The sequence below is a fragment of the Pseudophryne corroboree genome, chromosome 2 (assembly GCF_028390025.1).
Source record: "Pseudophryne corroboree isolate aPseCor3 chromosome 2, aPseCor3.hap2, whole genome shotgun sequence".
NCBI lineage: Eukaryota > Metazoa > Chordata > Amphibia > Anura > Myobatrachidae > Pseudophryne > Pseudophryne corroboree.
The window spans coordinates 931021992-931043300 of NC_086445.1; the positions used below are offsets into that span (position 1 = coordinate 931021992).

General features: G+C 46.8%; 1 protein-coding gene across 2 annotated transcripts in view; it reads right to left on the reverse strand.

Annotated features, from left to right (window-relative positions):
• Window positions 1-436: 436 nt before the first annotated feature.
• APOO (apolipoprotein O) overlaps window positions 437-21309 on the reverse strand; it is a 173034-nt gene continuing 152161 nt past the window's right edge. For both annotated transcript variants that reach the window (XM_063956231.1, XM_063956230.1), the window contains exon 9: window positions 437-620. The gene's annotated coding sequence lies outside the window, so the exon portion shown is untranslated. The remainder of the gene's footprint in view (window positions 621-21309) is intronic.

Here is a 21309-nt window from a genome sequence, read left to right on the forward strand (position 1 = left end):
CACACATATCCTCACATGTCTTCTCATTCTATGCAATAGATAGCCCCTTTCCTTATGTACACATGCCTATTTCCCTATAGATTGTAAGCTTGCGAGCAGGGCCTTCCTACCTCTATGACTGTTTGTTATCACCCATTTTGTTATTGTTATTTCAAATTGTAAAGCGCAACGGAATTTGCTGCGCTATATAAGAAACTGTTAATAAATACATAAAATAAATAAATTTGGACTCATCGTCCAAAGCTGCATGCACTGGCCAGCTGCGGCATGACGTCACTGTGCGATATCATTAGTGATATCGCACAGTGTGTATGCCCGCTGTCGGGCGGCCCGGGAGGGGAAACACTAGGCGATGTCGCTCACCAAGCATATCGCCTAGTGTGTACCCACCTTAAGAATCATTGGATCAAATGTAAACACAGTAAAAACCAAAGCATTTGGAAATAAAACTTGTTTATTGACAGACATATTTTGTACATAAATAACAGCATCTAACTTTGAATACTGCGCAATTACTCAATGTTTGCGCATCTCATCACGCAGACCCCCTTCAGGTGCATCAGTGCACGTAGTAGCATTCCTGAGATGCACTGGAAGCAGCTCCAAGTCAGAGGAGGATCCTAGGACAAAGAAATAGATCTGTATTTATAGAAGCCACATACACCGTAGTAACAGAATTCGGCAAAATATTGACATTCATTATCTGAACATGTTGTCCGACTGCTGACGTGTTCAAAATATTGACATTGTGAATGTGAACACATGAAACTAGAGTTAAGGTGGGTACACACTAATAGATATATCTGCAGATCAATTGATCTGCAGATATATCTATGGACGGATCGGGCAGTGTGCTGTGTACACACGCCCGCCCAGTTCAGCTGTCAATCACCGCCGGCCGCCGCAGCATGTGTACGGGCGGTCGGCCGACCGCCCCGTACACACACAGCGACGCGCCAATATATCGGTAGATATATTGGCCGTCGGCTGTGCTGCGCGGCCGACGCGATACGTCTGTGAACGACGGAGTTCACAGACGTATCGGCCGTACACACTGGCCCACGCACCCGCGATATATTGGCCGTTCAAGAGAACGTCCGATATATCGACCTGTGTGTACGGGCCTTTATGCTTAAGGTGCACAGACACTATTTATTGTTCAATATTGCTCATTTTCCCCCCTTCTGAGCAATAGTGACTAAAATATCGCACAGAGTGCATGCTGCAAACGATAGCCGATGCGCGTTCCCGGGGGTCATTATCGACCCCCTCTGTTGTCTGTGCACACAGCTCAATTTTGGCTACGCCGGCCAAAACTGCATGCATGGGTCGGCGGCTGGGTAACGTCACTGAGCGATATTGTTTGCAGTATCGCTCAGTGTGTACCCACTACGTTGGGCGGCCCGGGAGGGAAGGGAACACACTGTGTGATATCGCTCATGGAGCGGAAAGCAGTGTGTACCCGCCTTTAGGCTGCAATTAGTGTTAAGGGGCCCATACATCAGGTAGGCATGGGGGCAATTCCCCATTCCGCCAATACCTGGGTTGGGGAAACATGTTGGAGTCGTGGATTTTTAACAAGCTGTATTTTAGTGGTTCCCTGACGGACCGCTGATCATCGATGTCAGCCAACCTGCATTTTTTATCGGCGAATTGGTGTCGATAGCACAGGTAATCACGGCTCAGATGTACGGCCGGCACTGGGCTACAATAGTGCTGACATTTCATACCAACACCCCTGGCAGCCGGGTTACAATATTATCTTTGTTTTCCATATATTGCAGGGAGCGTGTTATTTTTGTGTAACTGCTTTATTTACTGGCAGCTGACTACATCAATAACATTTACTTCGGCTTTGTTTTATTATTACAATAAAACATTTTTAAACTCCATTTAAGTTCCTCAGGGTCATCATGAAGAATGTTACCTTTAAGCCAAAACAATTGCAGCAATATTAATATAAACACACACACACACACACACACACACACACACACACACACACACACACACACACACACACACACACACACACACACACACGCTAGTGTGTTGTTGTGACCAGGCAGGTGTCTCCCAGCCACAGATTCTTCCAGATGGCATAAAGAAGTTTTCAGCAGAATAAATGCATCCTTAGGAGATCATATTAAGCAAGTCTCCCAGACAGACAGTCTGCACGCAAGCAAAAGAGCAATCAGATGTCTCAGGACCTGACTGAACAGAATTTCTTAGCCACATAGAGAACTCACCACTATAGACCAAAACTTCCTGTTTTTAAAACCCTCTTCCATTTCCGTACCTACAGTATGTTGACAAGGCAGACACATCATTGGTTGTTTTTGTAAAGGGATGATACCCGGATGATATCAGTCCTCCTCCTAGGTTGCTCCCCAGGTGTCCTCCCTGCTGGGTTTGGTGCCTCAATGTCTGGGAAGGTGAATGATGACACAATGGGCATCCGTGCCTGAGGACAATGGGTGCTAAAATACACTAGTCTCAGGTGACCGCAGCAGAGAGGAAGTTTAACACTTTCTGCTAGTCCCAGCAATGGCCACGATGACTACTCTCAGATACCGTATATACTCGAGTATAAGCCGACTTTTTCAGCACTTTTTTTTTGTGCTGAAAAAGCCACCTCGGCTTATACTCGAGTCAGTGCAGGCAGAGGCAGAGCAGTGTGAAGGAGGGACATGGAGCGCACAGCGCGCGGCGCTCCTGTGTCCCTCCTGCATCTCCGGCGGCAGCAGCGGCGGTTCTATTACAGGAAATACCCGTTCGTGACCTCTGATCACGAACCGGCACTTCCTATAATAGACCCGCCGCGGCCGCCGAAGATGCAGGAGGGACACAGGAGAGCCGCGCACGCTGTGTGCTTCGTGTCCCTCCAGAAGACAGCGCGGGATCGACGGAGGGGTAAGTAACAGCACTGTGGGGCATACCTGGCACTTGGGGAGGGAACGTATCTGGCAGCACTTGGGGAGGGAACGTATCTGGCAGCACTGTGGGGGCATATCTGGCAGCACTGTGGGGGCATATCTGGCAGCACTGTGGGGGCATAACTGGCAGCACTGTGGGGGCATAACTGGCAGCACTGTGGGGGCATATCTGGCAGCACTGTGGGGGCATATCTGGCAGCACTGTGGGGGCATAACTGGCAGCACTGTGGGGGCATATCTGGCAGCACTGTGGGGGCATATCTGGCAGCACTGTGGGGGCATATCTGGCAGCACTGTGGGGGCATATCTGGCAGCACTGTGGGGGCATAACTGGCAGCACTGTGGGGGCATATCTGGCAGCACTGTGGGGGCATATCTGGCAGCACTGTGGGGGCATATCTGGCAGCACTGTGGGGGCATATCTGGCAGCACTGTGGGGGCATATCTGGCAGCACTGTGGGGGCATAACTGGCAGCACTGTGGGGGCATATCTGGCAGCACTGTGGGGGCATATCTGGCAGCACTGTGGGGGCATATCTGGCAGCACTGTGGGGGCATATCTGGCACTATGAGGGCATATCTGGCACTGAGGGCTGTGTACGGCTAGAGCTGCATTTCCCACCCTAGGCTTATACTCGAGTCAATAAGTTTTCCCAGGTTTTTGTGGTAGAATTAGGTGCCTCGGCTTATATTCGGGTCGACTTATACTCGAGTATATACGGGTATATCTATATAAATGTAATAAATCATTCCTCTGACAGCATACATACATCAAATATCACATGGTACCATTTAAAGACAAACCATCACATAATAACAGGTTACACATTGCATACTGTAGGTTCACAATACACATACTTTCGCAACAATTCCTCAAGTAACCTTTGCGCTAATTCCATGCTCATCTCGTCAAACTGTCACAAGTTTCACCCTATCTGCGCTCATTTCTTGTGAGCTGCATGTCTTGTAAACAGGAAGATATGTACTGCAATACATAGGAACCCTAGGAATAGAAGTCTTATATATGGGAAAGGAACGAGAGAACGTTCTTAAAAGCGCATTTTCGTATATTCGCACTCCCCAACTATTCTGGCAGATGTAACTGGCATTAGGAACACTTCCTTCACTGTCATTAGGGAGGCCAATCCCGGGATCGGGATCGGCGGGATCCCGGGATTTGGGCCCAAAAATCCGGTATTTGAATCCCGGGATTGGAGCATCCAATCCCGGGATTCACGGGATTACACTGCGCATGTGCCGGAGGGAGTGTCATACTACTTATAATTAGGCGGGCGGCAGCCATAGACGAACGCTGAACGCGGCGGCACTTCAAATGTGGCGAATCCCGGGATTGAAATAACGGCCCGGGATTTGCCTCCCTAACTGTCATCCATCTAAAAAGAAATTCCCGGCCAGAATGAAATGAAGTCCGAGTTTGGTGGCCGTGCAGGATGCTGGCCCCGTTTTTTTAAAGGGGCAATCATGTACAAGGCTAAACTATGCCTTGTACACGATTGCCCCTTTTTAAAAAATAAGAATTTACTCACCGGTAATTCTATTTCTCGTAGTCCGTAGTGGATGCTGGGAACTCCGTAAGGACCATGGGGAATAGCGGGCTCCGAAGGAGGCTGGGCACTCTAGAAAGATTTATGACTACCTGGTGTGCACTGGCTCCTCCCACTATGACCCTCCTCCAAGCCTCAGTTAGGACACTGTGCCCGGACGAGCAGACATAATAAGGAAGGATTTAGAATCCCGGGTAAGACTCTTACCAGCCACACCAATCACACCGTACAACACGTGATACTATATCCAGTTTGACAGTATGAAAACAACTGAGCCTCTCAACGGATGGCTCAACAATAACCCTTTAGTTAACAATAACTATTTACAAGTATTGCAGACAATCCGCACTTGGGATGGGCGCCCAGCATCCACTACGGACTACGAGAAATAGAATTACCGGTGAGTAAATTCTTATTTTCTCTAACGTCCTAGTGGATGCTGGGAACTCCGTAAGGACCATGGGGATTATACCAAAGCTCCCAAACGGGCGGGAGAGTGCGGATGACTCTGTAGCACCGAATGAGAGAACTCCAGGTCCTTCTCAGCCAGGGTATCAAATTTGTAGAATTTTGCAAACGTGTTTGCCCCTGACCAAGTAGCTGCTCGGCAAAGTTGTAAAGCCGAGACCCCTCGGGCAGCCGCCCAAGATGAGCCCACCTTCCTTGTGGAATGAGCATTTACAGATTTTGGCTGTGGTATGCCTGCCACAGAATGTGCAAGCTGAATTGTACTACAAATCCAGCGAGCAATAGACTGCTTAGAAGCAGGAGCACCCAGCTTGTTGGGTGCATACAGGATAAACAGCGAGTCAGAGTTTCTGACTCCAGCCGTCCTGGAAACATATATTTTCAGGGCCCTGACAACGTCTAGCAACTTAGAGTCCTCCAATTCACTAGTAGCCGCCAGCACCACAATAGGCTGGTTCAGGTGAAACGCTGACACCACCTTAGGAAGAAATTGGGGACGAGTCCTCAATTCTGCCCTATCCATATGGAAAATCAGATAAGGGCTTTTACATGATAAAGCCGCCAATTCTGACACTCGCCTGGCTGAAGCCAAGGCCAATAACATGACCACTTTCCACGTGAGATATTTTAGATCCACGGTTTTTAGTGGCTCAAACCAATGTAATTTTAAGAAAACTCAACACCACGTTGAGATCCCAAGGTGCCACAGGGGGCACAAACGTGGGCTGAATATGCAGCACTCCTTTCACAATGCCTGAACTTCAGGTACTGAAGCTAATTCTTTTTGAAAGAAAATCGACAGAGCCGAGATCTGTACTTTAATGGAGCCTAGACTTAGGCCCATATTCACTCCTGCTTGCAGGAAAGGTAGAAATCGACTTAGTGGAAATTCCTCTGTTGGGGCCTTTTTGGCCTCGCACCATGCAACATATTTCCGCCACATGCGGTGATAATGCTTTGCCGTAACATCTTTCCTGGCTTTAATAAGCGCAGGAATGACTTCTTCCGGAATACCCTTTTCCTTCAGGATCCGGCGCTCAATCGCCATGCCGTCAAACGCAGCCGCGGTAAGTCTTGGAACAGACAGGGCCCCTGCTGAAGCAGGTCCTGTCTGAGCGGCAGAGGCCATGGGTCCTCTGATATCATTTCCTGAAGTTCCGGGTACCAAGCCCTTCTTGGCCAATCCGGAACCACGAGTATCGTTCTTACTCCTCGCCATCTTATTATTCTCAGTACCTTTGGTATGAGAGGCAGAGTAGGGAACACATAAACCGACTGGTACACCCACGGTGTCACTAGAGCGTCCACAGCTATCGCCTGAGGGTCCCTTGACCTGGCGCAATATCTATTTAGCTTTTTGTTGAGGCGGGACGCCATCATGTCCACCTGTGGCCTTTCCCAACGGTTTACCAACAGCAGAAAGACTTCTGGATGAAGTCCCCACTCTCCCGGGTGTAGGTCGTGTCCGCTGAGGAAGTCTGCTTCCCAGTTGTCCACTCCCGGAATGAACACTGCTGACAGTGCTAGTACGTGATTTTCCGCCCATCGGAGAATCCTTGTGGCTTCTGCCATTGCCATCCTGCTTCTTGTGCCGCCCTGTCGGGTCACATGGGCGACTGCCGTGATGTTGTCTGACTGTATCAGTACCGGCTGGTTTTGAAGCAGGGGTCTTGCCTGACTTAGGGCATTGTAAATGGCCCTCAGTTCCAGAATTTATATGTAGGGAAGTCTCCTGACTTGACCATAGGCCCTGGAAGTTTCTTCCCTGTGTGACTGCTCCCCAGCCTTGAAGGCTGGCATCCGTGGTCACCAGGACCCAGTCCTGTATGCCGAAACTGCGGCCCTCTAGAAGATGAGCACCCTGCATCCACCACAGTAGAGACACCCTGGTCCTTGGAGACAGGGTTATCATTTGATGCATTTGAAGATGCGATCCCGACCACTTATCTAAGAGGTCTCACTGGAAGGTCCTCGCATGGAACCTGCCGAAAGGAATTGCTTCGTATGAAGCCACCATTTTTCTCAGGACTCGTGTGCAACGATGCACCGATACCCTTTTGGTTTTAGGAGGTCTCTGACTAGAGATGACAGCTCCTTGGCTTTCTCCTGCGGGAGAAACACTTTTTTATTTTCTGTGTCCAAAATCATCCCCAGGAACAGTAAGCGAGTGGAAGGAACCAGCTGTGACTTTGGAATGTTCAGAATCCAGCCATGCTGTTGTAGCACCTCCCGAGATAGTGCTACTCAGACCAGTAACTGCTCCCTGGACCTTGCCTTTATAAGGAGATCGTCCAAGTATGGGATAAATAAAAACTCCCTTTTTTTTTTGAAGGAGTATCATCATTTCTGCCATTACCTTGGTAAACACCCTCGGTACCGTGGACAGTCCAAACGGTAGTGTCTGGAATTGGTAATGGCAATCCTGTACCACAATCTGAGGTACTCCTGGTGAGGAAGGTAAATAGGGACATGCAGGTAAGCATCCTTGATGTCCAGGGATACCATGTAATCCCCCTCGTCCAGGCTTGCAATAACCGCCCTGAGCGATTCCATCTTGAACTTTGTTATGTAAGTGTTCAAGGATTTCCATTTTAAAATGGGTCTCACCGAACCGGCTGGTTTCGGTACCACAAACAGTGTGGAATAGTAACCCCGTCCTTGTTGAAGTAGGGGCACCTTGACTATCACCTGCTGGGAATACAGCTTGTGAATTGTCTCTAGCACAGCCTCCCTGCCTGAGGGAGTTGTCGGCAAGGCAGATTTGAGTAAACGGCGGGGGGGAGACGCCTCGACTTCCAGCTTGTACCCCTGAGATACTACTTGAAGGATCCAGGGATCCACCTGTGAGCGAGCCCACTGATCGCTGAAATTTTTGAAACGGCCCCCCACCGTACCTGGCTACGCCTGTGGAGCCCCCGCGTCATGCGGTGGACTCAGAGGAAGCAGGGGAAGAATTTTGATTCTGGGGACTGGCTGCTGGTGCAGCTTTTTCCCTCTTCCCTCGTTTTTTTTGAAGCCGAAAGGACTGTACCTGATAACACAGTGCGTTTCTTAGGCTGTGAGGAAACCTGAGGTAAAATATTTTCATCCCAGCTGTTGCTGTGGATACGAGGTCCCAGAGACCATCCCCAACCAATTCCTCACCCTTATAAGGCTCTATGTGCCTTTTAAAGTCAGCATCACCTGTCCAGTGTCGGGTCTCCAATACCCTCCTGACAGAATGGACATTGCAATAATTCAGGATGCCAACCGGCAAAATATTCCTCTGTGCATCCCTCATATATAAGACGACGTCTTATGTTCGCAAAATAGTATCCCTGTTTGAAAGGGGTACAGACCACGCTGCAGCAGTCTGCAGGTCTCAGTCTAGTACCTGAGTGTGTAATTACAGACTTCAGGATAGCCTCCTGCTATTTATCAGCAGGTACCTTCAAAGTGGCCGTATCCTAAGACGGCAGTGCCACCTTGACAAACGTGTGAGCGCCTTATCCACCCTAGGGGATATCTCCCAGCGTAACTTATCCTCTGGCGGGAAAGGGTACGCCATCAGTAACTTGTTAGAAATTACCAGTTTCTTATCGGGGAAACCCACGCTTTTTCACACTTCATTCACTCATTTGATGGGGGAACAAAACACTGCCTGCTTTTTCTCCCCACATAAAACCCTTTGTTTTTAGTGGTACTTGGGTTAATGTCAGAAATGTGTAACACATTTTATATTGCCGGGATCATGTAACGGATGTTCCTAGTGGATTGTGTATATGTCTCAACCTCGTCGACACTGGAGTCAGACTCCGTGTCGACATCTGTGTCTGCCATCTGAGGGAGTGTTGATGGCCTTTGAGACGTCTGGGCAGGCGCGGGCTGAGAAGCCGGCTGTCCCATAGCTGTTACGTCATCCAGCCTTTTATGTAAGGAGTTGACACTGTCGGTTAATACCTTCCACCTATCCATCCACTCTGGTGTCGGCCCACAGGGGCGACATCTCATTTATCGGCATCTGCTCCGCCTCCACATAAGTCTCCTCATCAAACCTGTCGACACAGCCGTACCGACACACCGCACACACACAAGGAATGCTCCAATGAGGACAGGACCCACAAAAGCCCTTTGGGGGGACAGAGTGAGAGTATGCCAGCACACACCAGAGCGCTATAAAATGCAGGGACTAACTGAGTTATGTCCCCTATAGCTGCTTTTATATAATTTATACTGCGCCTAAATTTAGTGCCCCCCCTCTCTGTTTTAACCCTGTTCTGTAGTGTAGACTGCAGGGGAGAGCCAGGGAGCTTCCCTCCAACGGAGCTGTGAGGGAAAAATGGCGCCAGTGTGCTGAGGAGATAGGCTCCGCCCCTTTTTCGCGGCCTTTTCTCCCGCATTTTTATGGAATCTGGCAGGGGTTAATATACATCCATATAGCCCTGGGGGTTATATGTGATGTATTTTTGCCAGCCAAGGTGTTTATATTGCTGCTCAGGGCGCCCCCCCCCAGCGCCCTGCACCCTCAGTGACCGGAGTGTGTGGTGTGCATGAGGAGCAATGGCGCACAGCTGCAGTGCTGTGCGCTACCTTGGTGAAGACTGATGTCTTCTGCCGCCGTTTTTCCGGACCTCTTCTTGCTTCTGGCTCTGTAAGGGGGACGGTGGCGCGGCTCCGGGACCGAACACCAAGGACTGGGCCTGCGGTCGATCCCTCTGGAGCTAATGGTGTCCAGTAGCCTAAGAAGCCCAATCCGGCTGCAAGCAGGCGAGTTCGCTTCTTCTCCCCTTAGTCCCTCGCTGCAGTGAGCCTGTTGCCAGCAGGTCTCACTGAAAATAAAAAAACCTAAATCTATACTTTCTTTCTAAGGGCTCAGGAGAGCCCCTAGTGTGCATCCAACCTCGGCCGGGCACAAGATTTAACTGAGGCTTGGAGGAGGGTCATAGTGGGAGGAGCCAGTGCACACCAGGTAGTCATAAATCTTTCTAGAGTGCCCAGCCTCCTTCGGAGCCCGCTATTCCCCATGGTCCTTACGGAGTTCCCAGCATCCACTAGGACGTTAGAGAAAAAAAGATTTAATTACATCCTGCCCCCTATATTGTTTCAATTGGGGTATCCACAAGAGCATTAAGTACTAAATTGAGGTCCCAAGGAGCTACAAAGAACCTAATAGAGGGGAAAAGTCTCTTCACTGCTTGTCAACATAAAAAAATAAGAATTTACTTACCGATAATTCTATTTCTCGTAGTCCGTAGTGGATGCTGGGGACTCCGTAAGGACCATGGGGAATAGCGGCTCCGCAGGAGGCTGGGCACAAAAGTAAAGCTTTAGAACTACCTGGTGTGCACTGGCTCCTCCCCCTATGACCCTCCTCCAAGCCTCAGTTAGGATACTGTGCCCGGACGAGCGTACACAATAAGGAAGGATTTTGAATCCCGGGTAAGACTCATACCAGCCACACCAATCACACCATATAACTTGTGATCTAAACCCAGTTAACAGCATGATAACAGAGGAGCCTCTAGAAAAGATGGCTCACTACAGCAATAACCCGATTTTTTGGTAACAATAACTATGTACCAGTATTGCAGACAATCCGCACTTGGGATGGGCGCCCAGCATCCACTACGGACTACGAGAAATAGAATTATCGGTAAGTAAATTCTTATTTTCTCTAACGTCCTAAGTGGATGCTGGGGACTCCGTAAGGACCATGGGGATTATACCAAAGCTCCCAAACGGGCGGGAGAGTGCGGATGACTCTGCAGCACCAATGAGAGAACTCCCGGTCCTCCTCAGCCAGGGTATCAAATTTGTAGAATTTTACAAACGTATTTGCTCCTGACCAAGTAGCTGCTCGGCAAAGTTGTAAAGCCGAGACCCCTCGGGCAGCCGTCCAAGATGAGCCCACCTTCCTTGTGGAATGGGCTTTTACAGATTTTGGCTGTGGCAGGCCTGCCACAGAATGTGCAAGCTGAATTGTACTACAAATCCAACGAGCAATAATCTGCTTAGCAGCAGGAGCACCCAGCTTGTTGGGTGCATACAGAATAAACAACGAGTCAGATTTTCTGACTCCAGCCGTCCTGGAAACCTATATTTCCAGGGCTCTGACAACGTCTAGCAACTTGGAGTCCTCCAAGTCCCTAGAAGCCGCAGGCACCACAATAGGTTGATTCAGGTGAAACGCTGAAAACCACCTTAGGGAGAAACTGAGGACAAGTCCTCAATTCCGCCCTGTCCGAATGGAAAATCAGATGAGGGCTTTTACAGGATAAAGCCGCCAATTCTGACACGCACCTGGCCCAGGCCAGGGCCAACAGCATGACCACTTTCCATGTGCGATATTTTAACTCCACATATTTAAGTGGTTCAAACCAATGTGACTTTTGGAACCCAAAAACTACATTTAGATCCCAAGGTGCCACTGGAGGCACAAAAGGAGGCTGTATATACAGTACCCCTTTCACAAACGTCTGAACTTCAGGGACTGAAGCTAGTTCTTTTTGGAAGAAAATTGACAGGGCCGAAATTTGAACCTTAATGGACCCCCATTTCAGGCCCATAGACACTCCTGTTTGCAGGAAATGTAGGAATCGACCTAGTTGAAAATTCCTCCGTCGGGGCCTTACTGGCCTCGCACCACGCAACATATTTTCGCCAAATGCGGTGATAATGTTTTGCGGTTATATCTTTCCTGGCTTTGATCAGGATAGGGATGACTTCATTCGGAATGCCTTTTTCCTTCAGGATCCGGCGTTCAACCGCCCTGCCGTTAAACGCAGCCGTGGTAAGTCTTGGAACAGACAGGGTCCTTGCTGGAGCAGGTCCCTTCTTAGAGGTAGAGGCCACGGATCCTCCGTGAGCATCTCTTGAAGTTCCGGTTACCAAGTCCTTCTTGGCCAATCCGGAGCCACGAATATAGTGCTTACTCCTCTCCATCTTATAATTCTCAGTACCTTGGTTATGAGAGGCAGAGGAGGGAACACATACACTGACTGGTACACCCACTGTGTTACCAGAGCGTCTACAGCTATTGCCTGAGGGTCCCTTGACCTGGCGCAATACTTGTCGAGTTTTATAAACATGTGGAAGACTTCTGGGTGAAGTCCCCACTCTCCCGGGTGGAGGTCGTGTCTGCTGAGGAAGTCTGCTTCCCAGTTGTCCACTCCCGGAATGAATACTGCTGACAGTGCTATCACATGATTTTTCGCCCAGCGAAGAATCCTTGCAGCTTCTGCCATTGCCCTTCTGCTTCTTGTGTCACCCTGTCTGTTTACGTGGGTGACTGCCGTGATGTTGTCCGAATGGATCAACTCCGGGTGACCTTGAAGCAGAGGTCTTGCTGAGCTTAGAGCATTGTAAATGGCCCTTAGCTTCAGGATATTTATGTGAAGTGATGTCTCCAGGCTTGACCATAAGCTCTGGAAATTCCTTCCCTGTGTGACTGCTCCCCAGCCTCGCAGGCTGGCATCCGTGGTCAACAGGACCCAGTCCTGAATGTGCGGCCCTCTAGAAGATGAGCACTCTGCAACCACCACAGGAGAGACACCCTTGTGCTTGGTGACAGGGTTATCCGCTGATGCATCTGAAGATGCGACCCAGACCATTTGTCCAGCAGGTCCCACTGGAAAGTTCTTGCGTGGAATCTGCCGCATGGGATTGCTTCATAGGAAGCCACCATTTTTTCCAGAACCATCTCATTGATGTACTGAGACTTGGCTCGGTTATAGGAGGTTCCCGACTAGCTCGGATAACTCCCTGACTTTCTCCTCCGGGAGAAACACCTTTTTCTGAACTGTGTCCAGGATCGTCCCTAAGAACAGAAGACGAGTCGTCGGAATCAGCTGCGATTTTGGAATATTGAGAATCCAATCGTGCTGCCGCAACACTACCTGAGATAGTGCTACACCGACCTCCAACTGTTCCCTGGATCTTACCCTTATCAGGGAATCGTCCAAGTAAGGGATAACTAAAATTCCCTTCCTTCGAAGGAGTGTCATCATTTCGGCCATTACCTTGGTAAAGACCCGGGGTGCCGTGGACCATCCCTACGGCAGCGTCTGAAACTGATAGTGACAGTTCTGTACCATAAAACCTGATGTACCCTTGGTGAGAAGGGTAAATTGGGACATGAAGGTAAGCATCCTTGATGTACCGAGACATCATGTAGTCCTCTTCTTCTAGGTTCGCAATCACTGCTCTGAGTGACTCAATCTTGAATTTGAACCTCTGTATGTAAGTGTTCAAAGATTTTAGATTTAGAATTGGTCTCACCGAGCCGTCCGGCTTCGGTACCACAACAGTGTGGAATAATACCCCGTTCCCTGTTGCAGGAGGGGTACCTTGATTATCACCTGCTGGGAATACAGCTTGTGAATGGCTTCCAAAACTGTCTCCCTGTCAGAAGGAGACATCGGTAAAGCCGACTTTAGGAAACGGCGAGGGGGAGACGTCTCGAATTCCAATTTGTACCCCTAAGATATCACCTGAAGGATCCAGGGGTCTACTTGCGAGTGAAAGTCATTGAGACGGGCCCCCACCGTGCCTGATTCTGCTTGTAAAGCCCCAGCGTCATACTGAGGGCTTGGCAGAGGCGGGAGAGGGTTTCTGTTCCTGGGAACTGGCTGATTTCTGCAGCCTTTTTCCTCTCCCTCTGTCATGGGGCAGAAATGAGGAACCCTTTGCCCGCTTGCCCACGAAAAGACTGCGCCTGATAATACGGCGTCTTCTCATGTTGAGAGGCGACCTGGGGTACAAACGTGGATTTCCCAGCTGTTGCCGTGGCCACCAGGTCTGAAAGACCGACCCCAAATAACTCCTCCCCTTAATAAGGCAATACTTCCAAATGCCGTTTGGAATCCGCATCACCTGACCACTGTCGTGTCCATAACCCTCTACTGGTAGAAATGGACAACGCACTTAGACTTGATGCCAGTCGGCAAATATTCCGCTGTGCATCACGCATATATAGAAATGCATCTTTTAAATGCTCTATAGGCAATAATATACTGTCCCTATCTAGGGTATCAATATTTTCAGTCAGGGAATCCGACCACGCCAACCCAGCACTGCACATCCAGGCTGAGGCGATTGCTGGTCGCAGTATAACACCAGTATGTGTGTAAATACCTTTTAGGATGCCCTCCTGCTTTCTATCAGCAGGATCCTTAAGGGCGGCCATCTCAGGAGAGGGTAGAGCCCTTGTTCTTACAAGCGTGTGAGCGCTTTATCCACCCTAGGGGGTGTTTCCCAACGCACCCTAACCTCTGGCGGGAAAGGATATAATGCCAATAACATTTTAGAAATTATCAGTTGTTATCGGGGGAAAACCACGCATCATCACACACCTCATTTAATTTCTCAGATTCAGGAAAACTACAGGTAGTTTTTCCTCACCGAACATAATACCCCTTTTTGGTGGTACTCGTATTATCAGAAATGTGTAAAACATTTTTCATTGCCTCAATCGTGTAACGTGTGGCCCCACTGGAAGTCACATTTGTCTCTTCACCGTCGACACTGGAGTCAGTATCCGTGTCGGCGTCTATATCTGCCATCTGAGGTAACGGGCGCTTAAGAGCCCCTGACGGCCTATGAGACGTCTGGACAGGCACAAGCTGAGTAGCCGGCTGTCTCATGTCAACCACTGTCTTTTATACAGAGCTGACACTGTTACGTAATTCCTTCCAACAGTTCATCCACTCAGGTGTCGACCCCCTAGGGGGTGACATCACTATTACAGGCAATCTGCTCCGTCTCCACATCATTTTTCTCCTCATACATGTCGACACAAACGTACCGACATACAGCACACACACAGGGAATGCTCTGATAGAGGACAGGACCCCACTAGCCCTTTGGGGAGACAGAGGGAGAGTTTGCCAGCACACACCAGAGCGCTATATATATACAGGGATAACCTTATATAAGTGTTTTTCCCCTTATAGCTGCTGTATCTTTAATACTGCGCGTAATTAGTGCCCCCCTTCTCTTTTTTTAACCCTTTCTGTAGTGTAGTGACTGCAGGGGAGAGCCAGGGAGCTTCCCTCCAACGGAGCTGTGAGGGAAAATGGCGCCAGTGTGCTGAGGAGATAGGCTCCGCCCCTTCTCGGCGGCCTTATCTCTCGTTTTTCTATGTATTCTGGCAGGGGTTAAATTCATCCATATAGCCCAGGAGCTATATGTGATGCATTTTTTGCCATCCAAGGTGTTTTTATTGCGTCTCAGGGCGCCCCCCCCCCAGCGCCCTGCACCCTCAGTGACCGGAGTGTGAAGTGTGCTGAGAGCAATGGCGCACAGCTGCAGTGCTGTGCGCTACCTTGTTGAAGACAGGACGTCTTCTGCCGCCGATTTTCCGGACCTCTTCTGTCTTCTGGCTCTGTAAGGGGGCCGGCGGCGCGGCTCTGGGACCCATCCATGGCTGGGCCTGTGATCGTCCCTCTGGAGCTAATGTCCAGTAGCCTAAGAAGCCCAATCCACTCTGCACGCAGGTGAGTTCGCTTCTTCTCCCCTTAGTCCCTCGATGCAGTGAGCCTGTTGCCAGCAGGTCTCACTGAAAATAAAAAACCTAAAACTAAACTTTTCACTAAGCAGCTCAGGAGAGCCACCTAGTGTGCACCATTCTCGTTCGGGCACACAAATCTAACTAACTGAGGCTTGGAGGAGGGTCATAGGGGGAGGAGCCAGTGCACACCAGGTAGTTCTAAAGCTTTACTTTTGTGCCCAGTCTCCTGCGGAGCCGCTATTCCCCATGGTCCTTACGGAGTCCCCAGCATCCACTTAGGACGTTAGAGAAATGATCAATTCTTTTAAAGCCAATTTAACCTCCAAGACTGACACTTGTACTTTGTATGGAGACGTTCGCAAAATGCTACATACAGTAATGTCTTCCAATGATTGAAGCATATTATAGGACAGTTTATCCTCCTTGCATGCACAAGGATGCATTAATCAAGGACTCTAGGAGCTCCACAGAGACACAGTATCCACACCGGTACATTTACTTGTTGCACACTTTGATGCAAGACTGCACACTGAACATGACAAAGAGGTAGAGGCTCCACCTGAAGGATCTCCCAAGTCTTTGGGAACCACGGATGCCACTGCTAAAATAGAAGAATTGCAGTGACGACTTTTTTCTCTCGTCTATCGTTCTCAGCAGTAGAGAGATGAGAGGAAATCGAGGGAAGATGTAGGCCAGATTAAACCACAATAGGAATGACAGTATCTATCCCATCTGTTTCTGGGATTTTGTGCTGGGAGAAGAAACTTAGGGGGTCATTCTGACCTGATCGCATGCTGCCATTCATCGCAGCGATCAGGTCAGAAGTGCGCATACGCCGCAGTGTGCCAGGCAGAGGCGGTTGCTGGGCGGGAGGGGGCAACATGGCGGCGTTTGGCCGCCGTTTTATGGGCGCGGTCCGGCCAACGCGGGGGGCGACAAATAGCTCCAGGCCAGCGCAGAGAAGCTGAGCTGGCCGGGAGCTACTCCTGAAGTACAAAAGCATTGCCGCTGCATGATGCTTTTGTACTTCCGCATGTTTGTGTATGTGATCGCAGATGTGCTAAATTTAGCACATCTACCATCAACTCTGAATTACCCCCTTGGTACTTATACATTTTGGTCTATTGTCATCTTGTTCATTGGAGGAAGGACAAATCTTTCTGGAAGCAGCCAAAAGACTTCCAGATGTAGAGATCATTCTCCTTAAGCAGAGCCGTAACTAGATCATTGGTGCCCCCCCCCCCCCCTCCCCATCCATACCTAAAATAGAGCCAGTGCCTATGCGTTGTGGGCCACACACGCAGCTTTACAGCAGAGCAGCGACTGAGGAACCTCCAACTGCTCCCCGCCCCCACGCGGGACAGCGGAACAGTCCCGAAAAAAACGGGGCTGCCCCACAATGATTAGGACAGTTGGGAGGTATATATGTATGTGAATGTGTGTGTGTATATATATATTGTCAAAGTCGGAAAAATATCACGCTACACGTTGCCATATATTCACCTCATGCGCTTGCCCGCTGCACATGCACTTTCTCTGGCGTGCGTGCACATATTCGCAATTGCGTGACGGCGCCTCTACGGGCGTGCGCTCGAGCGCATGGTATGTGCATTTACGGTAGAGTTTGTGTGCGTCTAGCGAGCGACTCAATCGCTGCTTAATAAATCCATATAGCAGGTTTTATTGGTAATGTTCCCCTTAGTGATAACTGTAAGTTTGTTTAAAGTGAGTTGGTCCCTGGACAAGGGAATTCCTCTTTTCATGGTACAAAGGGCCAGACAGGGTTTGAGCACTTGTGTTTGGTACCTAACCGAAGAGTATTTTATTAGAAACAATCCGGTGCTGGTTAGGTAAAGATTAATCGCTCCGGCGTATAGTTATGGCCATTAGTAGTTTCTGGACATTTATTTATTGTCCATGTGTTGGAAATCCTGAGTTTACCTCCCACCTGAGCAATTTGATATGGTCACAGCCCACCTGTTCAAACTAACCTATGACCTTTTGTTATGATGCGAGGAGACATTCCTGTGTCCAATGAACAATGAGATTATAGGTCCCTTTGTAGTGTATATAAGAACAAGCCAGCCTGAAGCAGGTCAGTCTCTCACTCCACAAACGGTTTTCATATTGACTAACTTGGAGCTGGTACCAGAAAGCTGAGCAGCGATCATTCCCAGTGTGTGTAAGTAATTCTCTGTAATCAACTTGTTCTCTGTTTGTATTGGCCATTCCCTCTCTCTCTCTCACTCTGTTATAGTATAAGATTGTGACGCTATTGTATATTTCTGTCTAGATATTCTGTTAGAATGATATGTTAGCTTGTAGTGTGTGACTTGTAAACTGTGTACCCCTTTTGATATATCTAAAAGCTCGTTAGTAAAGGTGTTGGAACCTCAGCAGGGTGTCTGTGTCTCTCTAGCTAGTACAAAGGGATTCTGAGTATCTCAATTGCTCAAACAACTTGCATACTCACAAAGGTTCAGTGTTAAATGCATTATAGTACCACGGTATTAAGGTTTACAGTGTAAGCATATCTGTGTTTAAAGTTTATAAAGGTTACTGTCTGTGTGTATGCTCGCTGTGGGTATTCCGTACACCCAGCACAGCGTGTGTACTTAATTTGCGTACCACGTGCGAGGTCTTCATACGCAAATAGCGTACGGAGTGCGTAGCATGTACACATGGTTTAGCAGCCATTACGGCTACACGGTATTAGTATATAGCTAATGTTAAAAGGTAGATATCAGACTCTATCAATTGGGGGCTCAAAGTCCGGTCCATCTCATATCCTCAGTCAGGCGAAAATGCGCAGACTATATCGATCAGCAAAGGGAGGAAATCCAAAAGTTCCAAAACTGGTTAGGCCATACACTTACACCAGATCTGGGTGGTAACCCGCACCGAGAATTGTAAAATATGATATCAGTCGTACAGTTGGAGTGCCTATTATAATTTCTAAATATACCCTGTTATAGGGATTCACATATATCAATTACATATGAAAAAAGAATTTTAGAAGGCTCATAAAGGTGCTACCCACTGGTTTAAACACGGATATAGGATCAAATCCCCATAGGGAGGGGAAACAAAAAAGAAACCAGATAAATTAAAGGTGCACTCATCCAACTACTAAGTCCATTGATAAGAATATTGTTGTAGACCATATATATCCCTAGCAGCTATAACAGATAAAGGCTTAAATGCTCAATAGCCTATAATAATATGGAGGTTTATTTTGTTGTTCACTTATATGGGACTCAATTGTCCTTTATTGAAATTAGAGCGAAATAATGTTAAAATTCATAGAATAAGAGATAGAGAATAAAAGGTGACAGAAATAGAAAAATCTGTGAATATAGATTTAAAAACAAAGCTGATGTGTCTTGCCCTGCTTATATTTTCCTATGTTAGTTTTGATTGTGCATACACATACATATATTCATGCAGCACTGTATCAGTGCTATCCTTATATGAGACCTGTAGTTTTCATATTAATTGGAGCCTATTGCATTAAGATAAGCGGAAATATGTTGTCCTAATTCAAGGTTACAACCTGTTACATTAAAATGTAACCAAATTTTATTTCCCCACTCCTGCCCTTAAGGCTATAATTGTGATGAACTTAGTTCCACTTTCATACACAGAGAAGTGAAACAATGTTGCTGATTGTGTAACTTTACACCTGAAGTTCTGCAACTATCACGTAATGCAGAGAATGCTGATATGATGCTATATAACTAGATTTAATATTTGAGAGAACTGGTAAGGATGTATCTGGATAGATAATTTTATAAACCTATATTAAGGGTTATTTACTATATAGGTCTGGATCATCCCTGACCCTAATTCCATAAATAAATGGGCTGGTGGGATAGATTTTGTATATCCCAAATGGTGTTAATCCACAGTGTTTATGCTCAGCAGTGTTGAAATTGTGTCCATACAGGACATATTAGTAGCACTAAAATGTTGCTGATTGCGTTCTAATAATTTATAATTGCTGTAAATGCCACAGGATCATGCCCCTATTTGACAACTAACTGCAACACACACACCATAGCATTAAGTACCCGCTAGACACAGAAAAAGTCTTGTGACTAGCTATAGCACCATTGTCTCTCCTATTTATTATATACGTCAGCTAGCCCACAGCGTGTGAATGGGACTGCAGGTGTATCAGAATGCGTTCAGAAACTCCTCTATAACATGGGTAAATCCGTTCAGAAACTGCTTTATAACATGAATGAATTAGGCTCCCAATAATACACTAACGGTCTCACATATATATAAGATATCAATAGCACATTTTATACAATATTAACAATGCGGGAACACATAGCTAAAGCCTATGCGCATTTCACTCGTAAAGAGCTTCCTCAGGGCACTATAGTAAACGGCGCCCGCCGGAATTGATAGTTTTATAGGAGTGGGAGGACAGTGATAGGGCGTGTGAATACTAGCCAGCCAATGCCCTTCCACTTAGATATATTCAAAAAACGGGACGAGGACAGAGGGAAAAAGCCATTACCAATCCATTACCCGCTCAGCTGAATAAGACGCTCGTTAGTGCCGTCAGTTGAATTACACAGCCGCGGCCGAGATTAGATGATTGAAAATGAAGTTCAAACCATTTGATAAATAACGGGTATATGAACCACTAATATGTTCTTATATTAGGCTCAAATTACTTTGCCACCATGGAGAGGAACATGTATTGTTTTAATCATATACTCATTTAATCAGATCACACGTATTTTCACAATTCAAGCATACTGTAAAAAAAAAAAAAAAAAAAAAAATATATATATTTTTTTTTAATCTGTATGTGCGTGTATACACTGATCAACAAAGAAAATATGTTCATTATGTAATATACATACAAAGTAAAAATAATAATAATAATAAATATAGATAAAGGGAAATATTCTGATATTAAATGTATAAGTGTATTTTCTGCTAATTTCCACAGATGTATGTGTCCAAATAGATAAATAATACGCGACACATCACATCAATGAGATGAAATATGTTACGCTGATAATTAAATATAAATAACTTGTCCTTAAAGAGGTGATATAACGATAAAAATGATAATAAAAGGTGACGTATAAATTGAAGTAATAATAAAGGCGTGCACGTGAATATAAATACAAAAAAAGTGTGACGCATAGCAAACTAAAATAAAACACTGCATTGGGAAAGTGAAATCCTATAAAACCAACTTATTATTACTTGTTGTATGTGTATGTAAATAAATTATAGTGTTTTAAGTGAAATGTGTTCCATAGTGCTAAAATATATAAAATATGAGGAACAATTCAAGTCCCCTAAATAACGTTAAAAATAAAATAAAAAAAAAGTTGACAATATGACCTATTATTAGTCGGCCTTGTGAAGCTAGTAATAGTGACAAGTGATATGCACTTCTAATAATTTTATATTTAATGCCTAAAAAACTCCTAAGTTCATATTTAACCCATGTATCTCATTACTATTTAGTCCATACGTGTAGTGTATAGTATGGATTACATGGAAATAACCTATTAGAATATTTCCCCTATATTATATTACCCGTGCCCTTTATTCAAATCAAATACTTGGTCATATACTTAATATTTGAGAGATAGATTTGAGGGCTCTCCACTGTTGTAATGCGAACGGAGATATGATGTTAAACTCCTACTTGATGGGAATTATAATTTATTCACCCATCACATCCAGTATGCTGTATATAGTCATACTGTACTCGCCATATGAAACACATCAACTAGTTATGTATCCAGAGTATAGTACCCCTCTCATATCTGGTAAGTATTGTGTTCATATTATTGATGATCAAAAATTTTTTCTATGA